The sequence below is a fragment of the Melopsittacus undulatus genome, chromosome Z (assembly GCF_012275295.1).
Source record: "Melopsittacus undulatus isolate bMelUnd1 chromosome Z, bMelUnd1.mat.Z, whole genome shotgun sequence".
NCBI lineage: Eukaryota > Metazoa > Chordata > Aves > Psittaciformes > Psittaculidae > Melopsittacus > Melopsittacus undulatus.
In genome coordinates this window covers 99,486,182-99,491,935 of record NC_047557.1, presented here as the reverse complement: position 1 = coordinate 99,491,935, position 5,754 = coordinate 99,486,182, and positions in this window count along the sequence as shown.

The following is a 5,754-nucleotide window of genomic DNA, read 5'->3' as shown; positions in this document are numbered from 1 at the left end:
CGGACAAGATTTCCTCTGCAAAGAGACACCCCAGCCCTTGCAATGACAAATCATTACCCAGCTCTGCCCGCAGTCCCCTCCCCGTGCCAGTAGAGAAGGGATGAAGCCGTTCCCTCTTGTGCTTACAGTCCCCTCCCTTCCCGGGGTGCATCTGTGCTCTCTTGGTCCTGATAATATGATATAGATAAGGCCTAGACTCAAGCCACTTGGATTGTATCTTTGGGTCAATACAGCCCGTTTTATGGCTGTTCCTGCACAAACATTTTGAGAAGGGCTGCAAGAGTCATTCGCACACATGCACTGCTCTTCCAGGGCAAAGCAGTAGTTGCGTCAAGTAACATCAGGGCCAACATCACCTTGCTCAGCCACCGGAACCTTGGGAAAAGACCAAATGATGTCATTTGCAACTGATGAAGACAATGAGTCAGTGTCACAACTGACTGAAGATAGTCAAGATTGAGAACCTGAGACATACCCTTGTGACACCAAAGGTGCTGCACACTGGTTTACACCTTGAGCTACTTCTAGAGGGTAAAAATGAAGCTTCATTACAGCCACATAGGCAGAGAGGATGTGACTTATCTCACCCACCACCCTGTCACCTGTGTCTTCTCCTTCCTTACTCCAAGCAGACCCAATCTCCCAGACTTCCCATTGAGAAAGGGTTCTGTTTTGGTTGTGAGATGTTAGGGAAGACGGTTTCAAGCTATGGCAAATGATGAAAATGGAAAAGACTAGAAGGAATCAGCCAGACTGCCTGGCAGATGTATGGTGTTGCATTTCATGTTGACCCGTGCCTGGCTTTTCTGGAAAAGGCCTGTATTATGGAAATACAATTCCAACTTTTACCCACAGGACTCTGGTGGTTTTCTTTTTAATTTACTGAATTTTGCACAGTTATTTCCTTGTTAGGACTCATGAACTGTACTGCAAAACACTGGAAATAAAACACTGCCATGCAAAGTGATATGGCTTGAAGTACTTGGCTTATTCCTGGTTTCATCTTTCACATGCCTTCCCTGACATTACAGTTCCCTCTGCAGTGACGTTGGTTTGTGTCAGAGGGTCTTTCCTTTCCATGAGCTGTTCTGAGAGATCCAGTTCAACATCCTGTTGAATCTGGAGGAAAAGGAGAGTCTTGAGAAATAAGTAGACGTGTTGCCAGAAAAGAAGCTTTGGCCAAAAGAAGAGGACTGCCAGACTGCCTGAACTCTCACTGAACCAAGAAGCTGGGCGGCCCCATGTATCCTAGCAATCTTCAAATAGCGTGAAATGCGCCAAAACCGAGTTTTGAAATGTCTTGGATATACTCATTTTTATTTCATCCCCATTTGACTTCTGTTTTTAATAGATTTTTTTTCCATATCCTGGAGACTTACAGTGGATATTACAATGGGTTAACTCTAGATAGGCTTTTATCTATAAAGATTGGACGCAGGAGCACTTAGCTTTATTTTCTTATCTTTTCTGAGGCATAAAATAATTTCATATGCCATAGATATCTTTTTTTTCCTTCTTTCCTTTTTTAAGAACATGTTGTAACTAGTGGTGCACAAATGACTCCTTGGTTAGATAAGATGTTATGTTTTTATCCTTGGACTATGTCCCCAGGCTTTTGGTAATGCCAGCATCAGCTAAGTTAGTATCTGATTAGTCGTTCTTGCCTCTTACTCAATGCCGTTCCTGATTATGCCTATTAATCTGAAGCATTTTTTTAACTGAGCTATAGGCAAAATTCTACCTGATTCTCAGCACTCTGTGACTACCACAGCTAACACTTCTTCCTTCCTGCAGTCCCAGGGGAGTTTGTATGGGTTTCTCACCTTCAAAATACTGGCATTCACCATGCTTTCGGGCAGCTGTGGTCCAGAGAGAAGAAATCTGTGCTCCTGAACTGACACCATTGGCTTTAGAGATCCCTCAATGTTCTTGATCTCTCAGTCCAAAGTGAAGATTAAGGCTTTTTTCCAAAGAAAGCTGGGTGTTGAGGATGTATTTGGACAATTTTCATTCTGGAAATGAGAAAAGATCATTGGGAATGAGAAAAGGGTATTGAGAATGACAAAAGGTTATAGAGCAAATTTTGTGGTTCAGAACCAAATTTCAACATCACACCCATACTGATAATCAGGAATGACTTGTTAGGGAAGGTGGCATTGGAGTGATTCTATGTGTCATCTCTATCTGTTTCAAACAGATTTCAGTGCCCTGTTCCAAACTATTCCAGCACAAAAGCAGCCATGAAGAATACCAGAAGTTTGCTGAGGATTGAGCAGTTTGTTCTTTTGCATCTCCCGGATTTCTTACATCACTTTCTGAGTCACATCTGCAACTCAGCTGTGATCTATTCAAGGCTGGGACTGAGTGTTATTAACAGCATAAGAAGTCTAGCTCACTTTTAGGCATCCTAACATCTGCTCGTCACTGTTCATCATTGCAGTGTAGCAGACACCTGTCTCAGCCAAGAGCCAGAAATCTCTAGTTGTTTTATCATGTTGTGTAGGTGAATTACATGCAGATAATGGCGTTTCTTGCAAAACACTTTGTTGGTTTTCCACTGAGGGGGAAGGACTGGGGGTGTCTGTCCTGCTTTTGGGTGTTTGGGCATTGAGTCATTTGCACAGGCAGCTTAGGTGTCTGGATAACCAAAGGCAAAACTGGAGGGTATAAGGGAGTCTTCCCAGTTTGCAAATTGATGTCAGTCCTCTTCCATGTGGACATAATCCTCTTTTTAATGTATTTTCTATTTTATTTCTTTTTTTACTCAGTGGGGCTGGATATAGCTGGAGGGTGCAGGGGAAGGGAGAAAAAAGGGAGAAAAACCCCAGGGTTATGTTTAATAAAAATAGTATGAATGTTCAAATAGAGTGCTCTGGGAATAAATCAATATGGTTTCTCATCTGTACTGCAGAGAGGACAGAGGGCAGGCTCAGATGAAACTCATAGTACCAATAAGACAACATGCTCATTCCTAGAAATCAAATCTGGATGCTTTTGGGAGTACATGTTAGACAAGATGAAGTACAGAAAAGATAAGAACTCTTTGATTAATTAAGAGAGAACACAGATCACTGCAGGCAAGCCATCAAAACAACGTTTCTTTGGCAAGGTAAGTGGTGGGAGAAGATGATCACAAGTTATGGCAGCTGCACATTGATCTCTGGAGTATGGATTTTAAAGGAAAATAACTCAGTGTTGCATGTGGGGAGAGGTGTCTGAGACACTAAAATCTAACAAAAGACTTGTTGCTATGCAAAGGATGAGGCAAGCTTAACCCACTAACTGTACTTTTGGCACAAAAGTTTTCCTCTTTTATTCTTAGAAGTACATTTAAAAGTCCTACCGCTGTTTTGATGATTTTCCTCACCTGAAATGCAGCAATAATTATACTCTTTCCTGAGCCTGAAGGGATTAGTGTTCAGGTGGCTCTCCGGTACCAGAAGCAACAGTAGCCATGAAATTACTTACTTGAGAGAGGGTGTCTGGATGAAACAATCATTGAGAGACAGAAGCCAATACGGCATTTTTTTCTGCGTGAGGTATAATGAGAAACAGTATGCTTCCGAGATTATAAACAGTGTGAAATCATATGATTAGCATATAATTACAATGGCAGACATGACCAGTTTATCAAGACCAGATGTTTATTACATCAGTTCACTCCTTTCATGGGTGTAGTTTTTTTATTGCATGTATCACTGAATGATAATTTTGATTGATACAGTTAGCAGCAAAATCACTCTTTACATTTTCAGGTATTTGTTATTACGATGAACATTACATAGCCACAGTGCTGTGACTGTCAAAGCATAGCGAAGGCCTGCTTGTTTTTCCTGTTATCTCCCCAAAACATTTTTTCCATAGAGTGATTAGTCATAAAATAAAAACAGTGTGTTTTAAACTCACCGCATGTTTAAAAAACAAAACAGTCATGGAGGTACCTGTTGGGAGTCTCAATGTCATGGCAGCCTAAGCTGAAGGTGACAGAACTGACCATGGAGGATGCTGGTGGGGTTTAAGTCTGACATTTAGCATCCTATGGTGCTTGGCAACAGCTATATGGACCATCACCAGTTCCAGCCTCACCCACTCTCTGAATAGGCAGAAACCCAACAGAGGCAAATTGCTCCATCAATAACAAAGCTGAACCACTTATTTCTTCCAGTGCTGTTGCAGAGGTATATGAACAAGGAAAGAGAAATGAGATCCTGCTCCACTCTTACCCCCTGCTCACTTCTCTACAGTACCCAGAAGTTCCCTCCATCCCCTGATGATACAATTCCTTTAAAACTAATGTTAACCGACCAAAAAACAACATGTCCAGCCAAAAAATGTTAGCCAAACCATCAACACATTTTGAGTTTGGTTTAGTGGCAGTTTTATATTAGCACTAGTTTCATCCCCTACTGGAAACCCATCCGTTACTAGCTGTGCCTTAAAGACTTCCAGGTATAACAGAGATGTTCTAGAGTCCAAACCCACCAAATACGGAGTTGTTTAGAGACAAACCAAATCTCTGGGCTAGTCACATCCTGAGGTGGTGAACAAAAACTAAGTAAGGACATTGCCTTTTCTCTTGACTTCACTGCATCTCCAGCAGGGACAACATGAACCATATAGCCTTTTTCAAATCCCTATGATGGACAAGACATGATGAGCAATGATGTGATGGACATAGGAAAACATCACCCCTTATACAAGAGGATGGAAAGAGAAAAGCAAATCATCGGGAGTTTCATTCGTTTTCTCTCCAAGCTTATTTTGCTTTTCTGCTGCCAACACATTTATTAAACATTTATTGATTTTGCTGTTAGATCAATTAGATTCAATATTCCGTAGTAACCCTTTGGGGAAAACAGTAAGTTTAGTAAGCTATAATCCCTATGCTGAAAAAAATTCCTTCAGAATTACAAAAACCCAACAAAAGAGAAAAAAAAACCACCAGAAAACTTTTTCCAACAAGTTTGAATGGTGGATTCAGGTCTTTACAAATTATCAAGAGCAAATCACACAAAGACCCTACTGCCAGCAATTACTTCAGGCTGGGTAATTCATTATATTCACAGTTATTTCACTGATGCACTGACCGTTCAGAACAGACAAAGCCTGAACTGGATTTGGGGAATAAATCTAAGATGCTTTACATTCTCCTAGTGACCAAAGGTGAATTTGAGAGCTTGTTCTTTCTGAGTTTATATAACTTTCATTCTTGGCTACAGTGTGTTTGGTCAAGGCCAGAATTTCAGAATTGCTAAGTATTCATTCAGGTTTCTAAGAAGGAAACAGCCTGAATTTCATGTCTGCTGAGAAATGGGAGCTCCAACTGGGAATAACAACTGGATCTGCAAATATATCTTTATGTAGCTACAGGTCACTGGTGTCTTAGATATAAATCCCCCTTTTTGGACAGCTGAGTTAAACCTCATTTTCTCATCCACATGGGATCCCCTGGAGTCTGATGCCCTTTGCAAATCTATCTCTTGCTGGCAAGCACTTCATCTGATACCTGCATGCACCAGTTTGAATTTCTCTTCTTTGTTTTGCATAAGCAGGAGTAAGAAAGAGGAAATGCCTGTAATATTTTTGAAACAGCATGTTTTTCCTCACAACAGCAATACCTCTATCACTGGGTATTCCTTGGGGATATTTCAGAGGACTTCTTGTTTCTTTTCCTTTGTGGAAAGAGATCAGCTGATCAACGCTTGAAATAATTCTGAAAAAGAACAAACTTCATTAAATACCTTTTGGGTAGAA